We start from the raw sequence: 18,201 nt of genomic DNA, 5'->3' as shown, positions 1-18,201 counted from the left end.
TACAACTTGATATTAAAGAAACAGAATCCAATTAAAAAAATGGGCAGAAAACTTGAACAGACATTTTTCCAAAGAAGACACATGGATGACTAAGATGAAAAGATGTTCAACATCACTATTAGGAAATGCAAATCAAAAACACGAGGTATCACCACACACCAGTCAGAATGAGTATCATCCAAAAATCTACAAATAACAAATGTTGGAAAGGATGTGGGAAAAAGGGAACCCTTGTACACTGTTGGTGGGAATGTAAATTTGTGCAGCCACTATATAAAACAGTATGGAGGTTCCTAAAAAAACTAAAAATAGAACTACCGGATGATCTAGTAATTCCACTCCTGGGTATTTATGTAGGAAAAAATAAGAACACTAATTCGAAAAGCAACATGTACTCAAATGTTCATAGCCGCACTATTTACAATAGCCAAGACATATGATAGCCCAAGTACCTTTAACAGACAATTGGATTAAGATCGGATTAAGAATATGTGATATATATACATACATACAATGAAATATTACTCTTTCATAAAAATGAATGGAATACTGCCATTTACAGCAACATGGATGGACCTAGAGAATATTATGCTTAGTAAAATAAGTCAGACAAGACAAATACTATATGATACCATATGTGTGGAATCTAAAAAAATGAATACGCAAAACAGAAAGAGACCCAGTACTGTATGGAAAACAACACTGTGGTTACCAAAGGGGAGGGGAAAAGGGAGGAGAGACAAATTAGGTGTATGGGATTAGTGTATACAAATTACTACATATAAAATAGATAAGCAATGAGCATATATTGTATAGCACAGGAAATTACACTCATTACCTTGTAATAACCTATAATGGAGAATAGTCTTCGGAAGTACTGAATCACAATGCTGTATACCTGAAACTAACATAATATTATAAATCAACTATACTTCAACTTAAAAAATGGCATTTATTATGGGAGCAGGAAATTTGCCTCTCTTTTTATAGCTATGTCCGTAGTAGGCATTCATAAATAAATTATGAATTCCTAATTCAGTTTTCTGATGGTCCAGCCCAAACCTTTCTTTTGAGTGCTACACTATCCTATCCATTTCCAATTAGATGTTCCACTGGGTGCCCCAAACTCAACATTGACAATCAAGAATGTATCCCCTTTCTCTCCTAAGCTGCTGTTTGGCCAGTGTTCTTTATTGCTATAAATGGTAGAACCTCCATCAGTTGCTCCGGTTAGAAACCTGGAAGTTTTTCTTGATTCCTCTCTCTCATTTATGCTTCACATCAAAATTATTAACAAAAGTTATCCATTTTTCTTTCTAAATTCATCAGAACCAGCCACATTTTCCATCCCCACTGCCACCACCATCATTGCTGTACAATGGTTTCCTAACTGGTCTCCTGGCCAACCCACCTTGACCACATATTAGTTTTGTAAACTTAGACATATTTCTTAACTTCACAATGCCACGGTTCACCTCCCTACTTGGGTTAACCTCTTAAGGTTATTGTGGTAGGTTAGTCTCCCCTCAGAATTCATGTCTATCTACAACCTTAGAATGTGATCATTTGGAAAAATTCTTCACAGATGTAATCAAGTTAAAATTTAGCTAGACTGGATTAACATGAACCTTAAGCCAATGACTGGAATCCTTATAAGAAGAGGGAAGTTTGGACACAGAGGAACAGACAGAGGAAAGAAAATGTGAGACTTGGGGCAGAATGCCACATAAAAACAAAGACAGAGATTGGAATGGTGAATCCATAAGTCAAGAAATGCCAGGGATTGCTGACAAGCACCAGAAGTTAGAAGAAACAAGGAAGAATTCTCCCCCAGAGCCTTCAGAGAGAACATGGCATTGCAGACATCTTGAGTTCAGATTTCTGGCCTCCAGAACTGTAAACAAAACAAAACAAAACAAAACAAAACAAAACAAAACAAAAAACTTCCGTTATTCTAAGCCACCCAGTTCCCTGCAAATTGTTGCAGCAGTCCTAGGAGCCCCAGAAAGCTAACACAGTCATCATGAGGATTACGTAGGACAGCTTACGTAAAGAATTTATAGCTGTGCCTATAGTTAGCATGTCATAAAACTTAGATATGATTTTACTTTCGTTATCATTATGAAATTATCCAGACTGAAATTCTTAAAATGTAAGTTGGTAAGGGCATATTTCCTACTTAAAACTTTTCAGAGGCTTTCTCTTGCCCGCAGGAGAGAGAATAAACCTTGTTAGCTCAAAATGCCCTGAACAAAATCTGACCACACAACCACCTCTGGATACTTCTTTCTCCTTCATTCTAGCTTCTCCAGCTCTATGATCTTACTTCAAATCCTTGTGCTCTTTCTCCCCTCCCCAGGCATTCTAACATGCTGTTCCCTGTGTCTGGAGTTTTTTCTCCTTTCCTTTCTCTTCCTTTAGGTCTCTGGGTGAAGTCTTCTAATGGAAACTTTCCTGACGAGGAGACACCCCTCTATCTTGCATCTCTTAGTACTTTCTACTTTTCTCTTCTGCTGTTTCATCATACTTGTGAATGTCCATTTTTATCCCTAGTTATCCTGTAAGCTCTAAAAGGACTGGTCATAATTGTTGTGGTCTTTGCATTTAGCTGGCACCTGGCATATAGTTACTAGTAACTCAATAAATAGAAGTGACATAAATAAATGAGTAAGTGCCATAAATACAGTAATAAATATACAATCATGACCCATAAAAGGAGAACAGATGGGTAGGTTCTCAGGCCATCTAAGACGAACTACAAGTCATAGAATTTTACGGATAAGAAGTTTCTAAGGTGTATTTATTTTAGCCTCTTCCTGTATTTTATGAATGAGTAACTGGAAGCTGAGTGAGGTAAAGTGCTTGCCTAAAGCTGAACAACCATTGATGGCAAAACTGGAACCAGAATTCCTTTTTCCTTTCCAGAAAGTTCTTCCATAGCAGTATGCTGCTTACACTAAAGAGAAATGGAGCTGGGACCTTTAAAAAAATAAATGAATAAAAGATGATGCAGCTGAAGGAATGAGCCTGGGAAAAACACTAGACTTGTTTACAGAGGATTGAAACCACAGCAATGAGATGAGAGTATGTTCAGATGATTCCAGGACTGCCAAATGGGATGATTCAAAACTGATAGGAAGTAACTCAAATTCCTTAAGTGCAATGAGAGAATGTGTAACTAAGGGAGGATAAATTAAATTCCTGAAGTGCAGTGAGTGTGTGATTTGAGGAGAAGAAGAGAAATTCCCCACGTTGAGATATAACAGAGAAGAAAAAGAGAATTTATGAAAGTCCCATTATCTAATAGTATCCATCCACGCCAAAGTCCTGAGTGCCTACCTGCCCCTCTGAGCTCCTGCCAGCTCTCTGTCTCCTTGGATGCCATCAAGGTTGATAAGATGAGAAGAACCAGGAACTAACAATGCAGTTTACCACAGATAACACAGCAGCCCGGTGTGTGCCAGGGCAGGGACGGGTGTCTTTAGTCAGATCCCTTTCTACTCTAACTTCACAAATTCCAGTGCCAACACTAGTGTTAGGTTAACTCCTTCTCTAGGCCAGAATTTTGCCTATTTTTCCTATACTTTTCTCTGAGTAAAAGCCCAGTCTTCTTATTCACTCTACTTAAACTTCTGGGTAAATAGAATTATATCTCCTTAATCAACCAATCTGGAAAACTCACAGTTACCTGACCCTCCCTCCTCTGCCAATATCCAATCAGTTCCTAAATACCAACCAAATTCCTACCATGGACAAAAAGGTTTTTTTTTAGAGCTTGGCCTTGGTGAACTTTTACAACCTTTTCTCCAGACATTTATCCTCATGTACCCTATTCTCTGGCCATACCATTCTCTGAAATCTTTAGGTATTTTTTTTACACTTTCACACGTTATTCATTACCAGAGGAGCAATGGATAACTTAATCACTTGATTCTGAAGGTTTTGCCAAAATAAAAATGGAGACTAAATTATATATTCATTTATAATTTTAATGTGTTATATAAATTTAATATTTTTGCATATATATTTTATATGATATAAAGTATACAGCATGTATAATTATGAAGTCTATATACATAGCATATATATTATTCATTACTCCACTATACTCATGAAAATTTAGAGTTAGCGATTTATATGTATATTAAACCTATCTAATTCTAATGATGCTTTAAATAATATTTAGTAGCCATTTCTTTGTAATTCTTTTAATAGTAATAGTGAATATGATTAAGATAATTAAACATTGTCCTTGGGAGAGGAATGTCTAAAAATCCACAAATGGGTTTTTTTGGGGAATTTAAGAAATTAATCAGGGATAGTTTAGTAATGTAACCATTACTTTAAAGACATATGTTTAGTTAAAGAAATCAGGTAATTCTGTACTTTATAACCTTAGAGTGATGGCTATTCTTTATTATGTGCTTTCACAGTCTTTTGCTTACAACTCTAGTATAACATTTACTTTGTCTTACCTTTTATAATAACTATCAAAATAGGAATGATTCTCCACTAAGACTGTAGTAGTGAATAACCTTTGTTTTGTTGGAGGTTTCCAGGGACACCATGACCTGGCCTACGGGGATGGCTGCAAGAAAAAAGAATGCCTGCAGCAAGATTACAATTCAACCACACCCCCTCCCTTATTTTTTGTGTAAAAGGAGCCTGTATTCTGACTAGAGCAGGATGGTTCTCCAAGACATTAGTCTGCCAGCCTCTCGGTCTGCTGGCTTTCTGAATAAAGTCGCTATTCCTTGCCCCAACACCTCGTCTTCCGATTTATTGGCCTCTTGTGCGGCGAGCAGAACGAGTTTGGGCTCGGCAAAAAGACCACAGGTTCCTAGAGGGTAAGAGTAAATGTATTTGATGAAGTAACACAACCATTGTTTAATGAAGACACCATATGTGATTTTAGCTCTCTCAGGAAGTTAGGACATTTCAATCCTTAAACCAATTTTACTGCCTACCTATTTCTCAAATTTCCCCCGCAAAGTGCTATCTTCATGGATATTGAAGTTTAAATTTTTTCAATTATTTTCCAGATTATTGCAATAGCCTATTAAATAACCTTTCTGCAGTCAGATTTGCTTGCCTTAAAATCTCTGCTCTACACTGCTGCCAAATTGATCTTTCTAAACATTAATCTGATCGGGTCATTCCTTGCTTGTCCCTACCCTATTATATTAGTCAGGACTGTGGCAGGAAATCAATGTCACACACAAATGGGGTAATGGAGAAGAGTTAAATGAAGGGGCTGTTTTCAAAGATGTGAGCAAGATTAGAGGAATGGTAAAGACTTCAGGACTCTCGACTGGAGAAAGCCACTACCACAAGGCACCCTAAAAGGGAAAGGGGCAGGAGCTTTACCAAAATCAGGCAGAAGCACGGTAGCTATAAGAAGCGAGTGCCAGATGAGACTGTGGTCCTAGGTGGGGGAACACAGCCATTGCCACGCCCAGCTGATTCAGATCGGGTAACCCAGAAGTAGAGCATAAGACAGGTAATCTTGTGCAAGCGACCTACGAATAAATACTCAGCCAACACCTGTGAGGGAGCAACGAGAGTGAGAAAAGGCGAAGGATGAAGTTAGGCAAAAATGTGATTTCAGGAGAGGTTTAAGCTCAATCTAGCCCCCATAGAACACTCTGGAACATAGATTGCACCTAAACGTTTTCCTGCCCAGAAAAAGGAGGACTGTACTATCTAATCTGTACACTAGTTAGTCATTGGCAGCTTCCTGACCCCTGGGGGAGGAGACAGTTTAACTTCTTAGAAATCTCTGGGTGTGACAGCTTCAAACAGCTGGGGGCAATCCTCCAGAGAAGCACGTCAGCTTGAGCAGTTAGCAGCCAAGACCTGCAGCCACTGCGGGGTGGGTGCACCCGCCCAGCCTAAGCTCTACCCATCTGTTCTCAGCTTCTTCTGCTCTTGGGTTGGTCTACATTTCTGGAAAAAACTTGTAAGGGGAGCATTATTAGGATGAATTACAGCCTTCTTTGCTGCAGCTGGTTTTAAATTTGTAAATGATACTCATCATCTCCTTCTCCCACCCTTCTAAATTCCTCTTATTCTCCCCTAGAACTTCAGATGGTCTCTGTGGTGTCTTTGATGAGATGATTCAAACTCTCATGGCTGAGAGGTTTGATACCCTTGTTCCCTTACCCTTGCCAGGCAGCGATGGCTGTACTTGTTCAGTGACAGTTAAGTTAGGCATGGAAGTGCCACAAGATATCCTGTAGTTCAGCTAAGTACCAAAAATATTCTTCCGTGCCCCTATTAAGTGACAGCAACCCTTGGGGACCATCAGGTTAAAATACCCTAGTGTACACAATTGTGCCACTACGGCAACTCCTTTCTTTGCTTGCTGGTCTTTTTGAAGAATTCTATGTGAACAGCTGTCAGCCATGGCTTAAGTTCTGTGGGACTTTTGCAATGTCTCTGAGTAGAAGTATCTCTGCTCCAGGAAATAGGACCTCTAGGTCCACAGGGTCTAAAGTTGAGAAAACAGGAAACAGATTCTCTCAGTTGGGTCCTGGAGTGATCATATAATAGAGCCACTCCTTCCTCCATCTCTTGGTTTCTGAACTCATTTTCTACCTATTTGAAACACAGCACCATACATGGCCATTGGTTTAGAATAAAGGTATTGCTTCCTGAAGGATAGTGTCCCCATTTACAGGGTCTCATCTCCAAACCGGTTTTGCATACGTGCCTTGAATGGGTGTTTCCATGCTCTATGCAGGTCAGCAGCCACCAAATGGCTCACTAGTTGGTAACACCAGAGGATTTACTTGTTGTGTTCCCACCGCCATGCTTCTTTTACCATTAAAAGGGTCTCTGGGTCTGAAGTGATATTATGTGGGATCCCAGTCTATAGATCACTCAGTAATTCTTTACATGACATGCTGAGATAGTGCTGATAAAAAGGTAAACACACACATGGAATATGTTTCACTGTACTCAGGACAAAGAATTGCCCTTCTCAGGATAAGAGGGGCTCAGTGTTATTAACTTACTATCAAATGTTTGGTTGGTTTCCTCAAAACATGTTATCATATCAGGGGTTCAGTATCAAGACTTTGATTCTCGATAGGTTGGACATTTAGCTGGGGCGTTATCTAGATCAACATCAGTGAGAAGGGAGCCCATGCCACTGGGTCCATAGATAGTCTCCCTCTCTGTTACCACGGACACTCCATTTATGAGTCTATTTGGCAAGCACAGAGGTTGGTTTATAGTCTGTTGCACCAATCATCCTCCATACCTGATTGTTTTGTGTCTCTTTGACAGTGGATGCCCTCTGATGGGTGTTAACATATGATAGTAAATTCCTCTCACTTTGTGTCCATTCCCACATGTCCATCCACATTCTTCTTCCTTGGACCTCTTTCCTCCTAACATGCCTCCAACCAATTAGCCAAGCCTTCCACCATCGTCCATGCATTTGTGTTTATCTTTATTTTGAACCACATATCTCTCAACAAAATTGGATGATGAATAATGCTGACCAAAGCACCCTCTACTATTCAAATTTTCTCATCACTACTGTCTTTCAAGGTTGCCTCTGAGTGAGGCTGTTTTGTAACAGCAGCCCATTTGGGGCCCAAACTAAAACACCAAGATGAACCATCCATGGACCAATTCTGGGTTGTTTTCTTCTTCTACTAAACTGATCACAAGGAATCATCCAATGAGGCCACAACTGTGAGCTATGTGGGTGGTATGTTTTGAGACTGCTGGGTAACATGGAAGTCTGAGGTACTTGTTTATCCAGCTTACTTATGCCCTTTGGACCTACTTAAGGTGACATTTAAAAATATAACCCTTCCATTTTTATACGTAGTTGCTGCTGAGGCTGCTAAAGTTCTGATTTGGTGAGTCTGACAGCTACCAACTCACAATGAGCAGCTCTGGTGTTACAGTTGTTTGATGTCCCTTGGCCAGATATTTACTCTCCTTGCGATCCTGACTATGAAGGGGAAGTTGGACTACTACTCCCCAATGGAGGTACGGTAGAGTGTGTCCAGAACACAGGAGAGCCTGAGGGCATCTCTTAGTATTGCCATACCCTGTGACTAAGTCAATGGCAAAGCATAACCACCTAATCTAGGCAGGACCACTAATGGCCCAGACCCTTTGGAAATGAAGGTTTGGGTCACCCTGCTACATAAAGAACCATGGCCAGCTGAGGTGCTTGCTGAAGGCAAAGGAAATACAGAATGGGTAGTAGAAGAAGGTAGTTATGAGTAACAGCTATGATCATGTGACTAGCATTAAAAACAAGGAGTCGTGAGTATTTCCTCCTAATTTTGTTATAAGTTTTGTGTGTATTTATACATATATTAAGTAAATAGCTTTATTTTGTTTCCTCCTCCTGAGAAGAGACTAGTAAATTTTCAGTTGTATGCAGGATAGTTGTTATCATGTAAGGTGAAATTATAACTTTGTTTTTGTTTTTATTTGGAGATTTAAGTAAGGTTTAGGAAGATACATAAAGGAAGGAGGCCGGATGGTGTAGTAGGGGACACACAGCCAACCTCCCCCAAGGAACACATCAAAACATATTTACATGCAGAGCAATTCTCACTGAAGACAAACTGAGGACTGTCAGAAAGACTCTTACATGATGAAGGCTGTAAGAAAGATCCACACAGAGCTGAGTAGGAAGGGAAGAGAAGTGATTATGTTGGGACCTGTGCCCCTAGGAGGGGACACAGAAGATAACAGGAATTACATGGGATCAGAGATCTTCCCTGGGGAGTGAGCAGTTTGAACTATATATGTTGTCCCTGAGGTCTGGGACCCGAAGCCCCTTCATTTGATCACAAACTGGTGGACTGACAGTGGGATAGCAAGAAGCCTAGGCTCGACTTGTGAGGAGCACACACACACAAACTTGCTTATTCCTGAAACAGGACAGAGGAAGCAGATTGAAACTGCCCTGGTCTAGCTGGTTTCCTGCAACCATCCCAGCACATGCCCCAGCCAGAGACAAGTGCCCTTGTGCTCCAGCAGCTTGGGACCTGATCCCATCCCCAATAAGGCAGTACTGATCACTGAGCAGGGAAGAAGCCCCAGCTCCCACCTGGCTCTCGCTCTAGCCCCTCCATTGCCAACTTCACCTCCCACCAAGGTGATAGCTGGTAGCGCAGCTTGAGGGAAGGCATGACTTATGTTCACTTCAGACCCAGCTCTCCCACCAAAGTCTGTACATGCAGACTCTATGGAGATGATCCCACACAAAGATGCCACTTCCCAGACTGGGATGCATAACTTATTCACCTAATTTCAAGAGATAAATAAAGTCAAGCAAAATGAGAAGATGGAGGAATTTGTTTCAAATGAAATAACAAGAAAAAAACCTGAAAAAAATAGCTAATAAAAGAGAGAGAAATAATTTACCAGATAGAGTTCAAAGCCTCAGTACTAAGAATGCTAACTGAACTTGGGGAAAAGAACAGAAGAACACAGTGAGAATTTTAACAAGGAACTAGAAAATATTAAAAGGAACTGGTCAAAGTTGAAGAATACAATAACTAAAATGAAAAACACACTGGAAGGAGTTAACAGCAGACTAGATGATGAAGAAGAATGTATAAGTGATCTGAAAAATAGAATAATGGAAATCACACAATCAGAACAACAAGAAGAAAAACAAATTTAAAAAGAGGGCAACAGTTTAAGGAACCCCTGGGACAACATTAAGCATCAGTATTTGCAATATGGGGGTCCCAGAAGGAGAAGAAAGAGAAAGATGGATCAAAAATATATTTAATGAAATTATGGCTAAAGACTTCCTGAAGAAGGAAATAGATATTCAGGTACAGGAAGAACAGAGGGTCCCAAATGAGATGAATCCAAGGAGACCTGCATCAAGAATTATCATAATTAAAATGGCAAAAGTTAAAGATAAAGAGAATTCTAAAGGTAGCAAGAGAAAAACAAAGAATGGCATACAGCGGAAACCCCATAAGGTTACGAGCTGAATTTCTACAGAAACTTTGCAGGCCAGAAGGGAGTGGCATGATGTATTTAAAGTGCTAAAAGGTTTAAAACCTACAATCTATGATACCATACCTAGCAAGATTATCATTCAGAATTGAAGGAGAAGGAAAACAAAAACAAAAACAAAAACAAAAACAAACAAAAAACTCTTGCCACTTCTATTTAACATAGTATTGTGTGTTCTAGCCACACCAATCAGACAAAAAAAGAAAGAAAGAAAGAAAGAAAGGTCATCCAAAATGGGAAGGAAGAGGTAAAACTGTCATTATTTACAGATGGCATGATACTATATATAGAAAACCCTAAAATCTCTACCAAAAACTATTAGAAATAAATAAATTCAGTAAAGTTGCTAAATATAAGATTAATATATACAAACCTTTGCTTTTCTATACACTAATAGTGAACTACCAGAAAGAGAAAGGAAGAAAACAATCCTGTTTAAAATTGTATCAAAAAGGATAAAATACCTAGAAATAAACTTAACCAAGGAGGTGAAAGGCTTATATACTCTGAAAATTATAAAATGTTGATGAAGGAAACTGAAGATGATACAAATGGAAAGATATCTTGGGCTCTTAGATTGGAAGAATATTGGTAGAATTTCCATATTACCTTAAGCAATCTAAATATTTAAGGCAATCCCAACCCATAACATTTTTCACAGACCTAGAACAAATAATCCTAAAATTTATCTGGAACCAGAAAAGACCCAGGATAGTCAAACCAATCCTGAGAAAAAAGAACAAAGCTGAGGGTATCATGTTCCTTGACTTTAGACTACATTGCAAAGCTAAGTTATCAAAACAGTATAGTACTGACCCAAAAATAGACACTCTGATCAATGGAACAGAATGGAGTTCCCAAAAATAAACACATGCATTTATGGTCAATTAATCTATGACAAAGGAAGTAAGAATATACAAGAGAAAAGATAGCCTCTTCAATAAGTGGTGCTGGGAAAACAGGACAGCTACATATAAAAAAAATGCAATTAGAATATTTTCTCACACCTTGCACAAAAGTAAACTCAAAATGGGCTAAAAACCTAAATGTAAGACTGAAAGCCATAAAACTCCTAGAAGAACACTCTTTGACATAAATTGTAGCAATATTTTTGTATGTCTCCTCAAGCAAAAGGAAAAAAAAGAAAAAAATAAACAAATGGGACCCCAATTAAACTTAAGTTTTTGCACAGCAAAGAAAACCATCAGCAAAAATAAAAGACAACCTACTGAATGGGAGAAAATATTTGCAAATGATATAACCAAAACAATATCCAAAATATATGAACAGCTCATATAACTCAAGATCAGAAAAAAAAAAAAACAATCAAAAAATGGGGAAAATACCTGAATAGACATTTTTTTTCAAAGAAGCCATTCAGATGGCCAACAGGCACACGAATAAATGCTCCACATCGCTAATAATCAGAGAAATGCAAATCAAAACCACAATAAGATACCACACCACACCTTTCAGAATGACTATCATCAAAAAGACTACAAATAAGAAAACGTTGGTGAGGATATGGAGAAAAGGGAACTCTAGTACACCATTGGTAGGAATGTAAATTGGTATAGCCACTATGGAAAACAGTAAGGAGGCTCCTCAAAAAATTAAAAATAGAACTGCCGTGTCATCCAGCAATTCCATTCCATTCTTGTATCCCAAGAAAACAAAAACACTAATTCAAAAAGACACATGCACCCCAATGTTCATAACAGAACTATTTACAATAGCAAAGATATGGAAGCGTCCTAAGTGTCCATCAACAGATGAATGGATAAAGAAGTTGTGATACACACACAGACACACACACACACACACACACACACACACACACACAATGGAAGATTACTCAGCCATACAAAAGAATACATTTTGCAGTTTCCAACAACATGCATGGATTGGAGGATATTATGCTTAGTGAAATAAGTCAGACAGAGAAATACAAATATGGTATGTGAAATCTAAAGAAGTAAAATGAATGACTATGACAAGAGAGAAACAGATTCACATATATAGAGAACAATCTAGTAGCTATCAGTGGGGAGAGGTAAGGTGGGAGGGGCAAGATATGGGTAGGGATTAAGAGGTAGAAACTATGTATAAAATAAATAAGCTACCAGGATGTATTGTACAGAACAGACTCTACAGCCAAAATTTTATAATAACCTTAAATGGAGTATAAACTATAAAAATACTGAATCACTATGTTGTACACCTAAAACTAATATAATATTTTAAATCAACTATACTTCAATAAAAATACAAAATAAAATTTAAAACTAAAAAAAATGTGCTTAAATGCCAAGTTGACAAGAGTGGACTTGTGATGGTTAACTTTATGTGTCAACTTGACAAATACCTGTAAAATCACATTTATGAATGTGTCTGTGAGGTTGTGTTTGAAGCAATTAGCATTTGAATCAGTAGGTTGAGTAAAGGAGATCTCCCTCACACATGCAGGCCATCATCATCCAATATACACAGGGCCCAAGAAGAACAGAAGGGCCTTAAAGGAAGGGTGAATTTGCTCTTTGCCTGAGACAGGAAACCCATCTTCTCCTGCTCTCAGACACTGGTGCTTCTGGTTTTTTGGTCTTTAGATTTGGACTGAATGACACTGTCAGCTTTTCTGGGTCTCCATCTTGCAGATGGCAGATGGTAGGACGTCTTAACCTCCATAATCATGTGAGCCAAGTCCCATCATCAATATATATATAATTTTATTTATATTTACAAAATATAAATGTATTTTATATATTATTGGTTCTGCTTCTCCAAGGAATACTAATACAGCACGCCCAGAAGCATTCCAGCAGCTGCCCCATCTTGAATGGTGTTCTCTGCTGCCGATGGTTATGCCCTTGTTTCAAAATCTCAGGTTCCTGTTTGAAACTCTTCTGTTGGAGCTCGCCAGGGACTCCATACACATCTTTTTCTCCTACAAATAATTCATGCACCATTATAGGCTCTTCTGTATCACATGACCCAAGTGGTAGGACTGCTTATACCATATCTTCTACATGCCCTTTCTTGCCCACGGCCCCTACTGAAACCTGGCAGCTTTCCACAACACTTGCGAAATCATTCAGTGCTGTTTTCCCAAGTGTGGTATTTGCTGCACATTGCTTCTTCTTTAATGGTAGGATGCACAAGGTACAATAATTTCTGCTTTACCAGTGCCCCAACATTGGCTCCCTAAAAGGGTCACAGATGTGACAAGCCGCTGGATCTTTGTATGGCTTATCTCTCCCACTCTCTGAAGCTCACGTGTCTTATCATGGTATCCAGAGTCACCTAAGCTATGAATTCAACCTTCTCTGAAATTCTGCTGTTCTTACTATTAAGTCCTGTGCCTGGTCACCAGCTCAATATGCCCTCCAGCTGTAGGTGATAAGGATCTCTCTAAAGACCACCAAGGAGGACCTCTGACTTTCACACTTAGTTTTAAATAGATGATTAGTTATTTTTCTCTCCTGAATGCACCAGCAGGCACTCACCAGTAGCCACCCAACTTCATGTTCCTTAATTTTATTATTTTCCCTGTATCTCTCAAATGCCAGAGATCCTGCAAAAGCTAATGCATCACCATCATCTTAGCAATGGTGCTGCTACAACATCCAAGGAACTATCCAACATCACTAAAGGGTCTTCATTGCCATCCGGCTGATGTCTGATCCAACTCTAAACTTAAATCTTTAGAGTTTGCTTTTGGGGATGATTTCTGGCACCAATTATCTTAAATCAGGTTCCCTAGAAGCAGAGTCTGAGGCAGAGAATCTTATGCAAGTGATTTATTCAGGGAATGCTCTCAGGATAAACCTTTGAAGGGGTGAAGAAAACAGGATAGGGCAAGAGACAAAGCTAGACAAAGATGTGATTTCAGAAAAAACTCACCCTAAACCTGAACCCATTTAGGGTTCTGGAGTCTCAGCTGTTTACAGAGGTTGCACTATCTGTATCCAAGGGTGCTGGGCTGTTACATACTTGTATTAGTCAACCACTGATTACTGACCCCTGGTAAAGTGGAGGGTTGCATAATTTCCTAGACATCTTCTGATAAGACAGCACTGACGTGCTAAGGGATCTCCCCATTATTGCTAAAATAAAAGTTGTCAGTGGTCAATACCTGAAGCGTCTGGGAGATGAGTGTATCATCCTGGCAAACAAAATAGGGTGGGACACCAATAAGATCTGACATGCCAGTCCCACTCCCCTCCAGCTCTCTGATTTGTTAAAGGTGTTTCTCTTTGATCAAAGTCAGAGGGCAACAGAGACCAGGGAGGCAATTGCAAAGATTCACCTCCTAGGGCACAGAGCAGGGTGGAGACGGTTGCAGAATGAATGGAGAGGAGCACACAGAAAAGTTCCTGTGCTTCTACATAAAATCACTCAGGGTTTCCATATAACCTAAAAGATTAAGCCAAAGTCCTCAGCATGGCAGGTTCTTCATAGTCTCTCCTCCTGGCCTTCCTTGAATCTTTATACTTCATGGCTATTTACCTGATGTAGCATATGCTCTGGCCAAAATGTCTCAGACTTTTACTTCTGAAATACTTTTCTTCTTGCCTGGTATTCCCCTTCCCAATATCATTACAGCTTCCTCCCACCCTACCAAAGCTTCCTCCTACTGTGCCAAACACACACACACAGCTTTATCCTAACAACAATCATTCAACTCTATTTCTTTGTAAGTCCATCTCTCAAATAGATCTTGAATTCCTTGAGAAGAAGAATAGCTTTGCTCTTGCATTGCTTTGGCACAGAGTAGCAATGAGTGAATGAATGGAAGAAATAATGAATGACTCAGTCATATCCCTCAAAGTTCAGTTTTAAGTAACATCTTTCTAATGCCAACTCTGTCCTCTCCTTCCTGTCTCCAATTTTAGATGTCCCTTCACTCTTTACCTACATTTTTCATAGAGCTTACCAAAGGGCATCACAATGGTTTGGTCAGATGCCTGTCACCAGCACTAAAATATGAGCTTTTCGTCATTATATTTCCAGTGCCTGGCAAATAATAGCTCCATGAAGAATGTGACAGATAGATAAATGATTGAATGAGTGAATGACTGTAATAGACAGTGACAAACCATATCATTTCCAGGAGAGGGAGCATATTTTCCTTTTTTCAGAATCAGAGGAAGGATTGTAAATTACAATGGGATTTTAATAAGTGTGGCATGTTCAATAGGCTGCACAGTATTTGACAGAATATCATAGACAGATGATAGATTTATATAGAGAGAGTATTATACTTAGAGTAGTTTTATCTGATTAGTTCTCACTTCCAATAAGGGAACATTTCCAATGTATGGTATAAGCAATTTTATATATAGTTTTTGAGTAAGGATACATTTAAGTTACAGTGTTTTAAGGTACCCAACACTGCTAACTTGTTAATATATTTAGAGTTTCATCCCCCCAAAGATTTCTAAGACTCTGTTTAATGTTTAGAACAACACCATTTAGACAAAATAGTCGTAAAGCACCTTGATCTGAAAGTTGTGGCTCTTCAGCCACAGTTCTGAAACCCAAGATTTATTTCATTCAAAAAGCTTCTCTTGCAGAATCTTTCGGAGAAGAAGCCTTTATCTCATTCTTTGGGGTGCTCTTTTAGTGAGCTGCTGCATACCACACACATTGAGTCTACAGCACGGAGTCTCAGCTGTTCGTGAACTTTGTTGAGTGCAAAGGTTTTTTTGCATAAAGTCTGATAGCTTTTGACAGAACTATAGCAATTCTAATAGCGAAAAGAGTCATCTGTTTTTCTAGACACCTGATTAAAATAAAGAAAAGAGATGAAAAGATGTTTAAACATGTTTCAGACTAATAATGTCAAGTCTAATCCAACTGGAAATATAAGTATTCTCTTGGTGTTCCACCTTCTAATCTTGGTCCTTAGTAAAGCAAACTATACGTATCCACAATTCACAGGCTCATTTTCCCTATTTTTACCCAGCTTCTTCTTCAGTCATAGTATATTTTATCAGTAAAAAATAAAAGCGTGTTCTGTTACCTCCGATTAAATCGTCTCTGTTCAGTTTTCTTGTACCTACGGTTTTGTTTTATTTTGAAGACTAGGGAGCAAATTTACATGACTCAATGATGTGCTTTTTTTCTATCTTATCATTCCTTCTACCTTAACACAAAAAGGAAAATTTTAGGAGTTGGAAGTAACCATAGAGATAGTTGTATCTGGTCTTCTTTTTTTATCCATGTGAAAAACTTCAGTCTAGAGACACTGCACAGGTGGGTAGGTGGCTATGCTAGGACAAGAAACCCATTTTTCTGATTAATATTCTCTGCATCTCCATTCATCCCATACTACTATTAAGGTGCTATTAATGCCTCTATTCACTCACTCATTCATGAGTTCGTACACGTAAGCTCTTAGAATCTTAGACCTTAGTGTCTGGTGCATATAACATCTAGTAATATCTTATTTTCCTTATAATTAACTACTATTTAATTAAATTATTTCATTACACGTAATTAGAATTTTCATTAAATTATCTTTAATATATTTACGTTGCCTCTCTTCAAGGAAAATCACTGTACTTTATAAAACACTTACTCACCAAGGTAGGTAGAACAGAAGTCCCTTCCAAAGATGTCTGTGCCTTCATGCCCCAAATCTGGGAACATGTCACATTACATGGCAAAGGCAGAATCACGGCTGCAGATGGAATTAAGTTTGCTAATCAACTGACCTTGAGTTGTGGAGATTATTTTGGATTATCCTGATGAGACCAATGTTATCATAAAATCCTTATAAGTACAAGAGGGAGGTTAAAAATTAAAAAAAGAGAGAGAGAAGAGAGTTAGCAATGAGAAAAGTACTTAGCCAAAGTTGCTGACTTTGAAGATGGAGGGAGAGAGCCAAAAGCCAAGGACGTGTCTGAATGCAGCCAAGAATGCAGATGGCGTCTAGAATCTGGGAAGAAAAGGAATGAAGCCTTCAGAAAGGTAGGAAGCCCTGAGAGCAACTTAATTTGAGCCCAGTGAGACCCATTTCAGTCCTCTGAACTACAGAGCTGCAGGATAATAAAGGTATTGTTTTAAGTCATTAAATTAGTGGTAATTTGTTACCAGACCTCTAAGCCCCAAATATACTCATTTTAGAGGGATATAAAAAAAATTAATGTAGAACTTGTGCATTTGGCCAAATCAATGGTAGGACTGCAACCAGAACGCACCAGCACAGTACCAAACAATAGAAGAGTCTAAGATGATAGAACGTCCCACAGCTGTATTGTCCAGAGGGTCGCCATTCACTACACTGAGCTCTTGAAATGTGGCAAGTACACCAGAGAAACTGAAGTTTTCATTTTATTTAAAATTTAAATAGCCACTTGTGGCTGGTGGCTAACAAACTGGCCAGCACAGTTAGTGTCTGGATTATGATTAAACGCTTCTCCCTTATCCTGCCAAGGGACTGAAAGACAGTTCTCACAGAATAATAATGTAGCAAGTCAGAAACAAGTCTTTGCCTGCTGTAAGTACTGGAGCTGCTGTGTTTAGTAAATTATATACTCAGTAAATATTTAATGAAGCTCGTGGGAATGTGGTGGCCCCTGCCATGACTATCAGGAGGAAGAGGAAGACAGTTACTGGGAGGAAGATAACAACTTTCTGCAGCCAAATTCCAGCAGGCTTGGCCTCTGCTGCAGTAAGACCAGAGGTTTCCAACCAGCAAACTGCTCACATTCGGTGGCCCTGACCCCAGACGCATCTGATATTACAGGGCAGAGTAACAGAAAATCAGTTTCAAATTCATTCGTAACTGTAGGACTTTTGCAATGTCATGTTCTTTGTCCTCTTTGAATTTCTCCTGTTTACTCACTGATTCTGGTTCCACCTGGTTTAACCTCTACCTTGTGCAACTTTCATAGAATAACTTTGTCTTTTCTAAGGTTTTCTCAAGTGGGGCAAAAAAAAAAAAAAAAAAGTGTTGGGAGAGAGGACCTAAACAGTGGCAAGTTTTATTCTGAGACTTTAGTTTTTAATTGGAAGGTAAAAAGTGCATACACATACGTGTCTTTGGAAAAGTAATTTCATTTAGTCTTGATTATTTTTCAGTGGGTTATGGAATTTTAGTTATGAATTTATCCTTCATTTTATGACATAATGAAGCGTCTTCTCCTGTTGCAAAATTTTCTCACCTCTACCCAACTCTCCATTCTC

The 18,201-nt window shown here is 38.8% G+C and overlaps 1 protein-coding gene across 2 annotated transcripts in view; it reads right to left on the bottom strand.

Moving 5' to 3' along the window:
• The window catches only part of CLDN16 (claudin 16), a 76,531-nt gene extending 59,761 nt beyond the window's left edge, over nt 1-16,770 (bottom strand). For both annotated transcript variants that reach the window (XM_064493785.1, XM_064493788.1), the window contains exon 1: nt 16,596-16,770. The gene's annotated coding sequence lies outside the window, so the exon portion shown is untranslated. The remainder of the gene's footprint in view (nt 1-16,595) is intronic.
• Between the last annotated feature and the right edge of the window lie 1,431 nt (nt 16,771-18,201).

The sequence above is a fragment of the Camelus dromedarius genome, chromosome 2, assembly GCF_036321535.1.
Source record: "Camelus dromedarius isolate mCamDro1 chromosome 2, mCamDro1.pat, whole genome shotgun sequence".
In the NCBI taxonomy this organism is placed as follows: Eukaryota; Metazoa; Chordata; class Mammalia; order Artiodactyla; family Camelidae; genus Camelus; species Camelus dromedarius.
The sequence above is the reverse complement of the archived record's forward strand: the minus strand, read 5'-3'. Positions and strand labels throughout refer to the sequence as shown.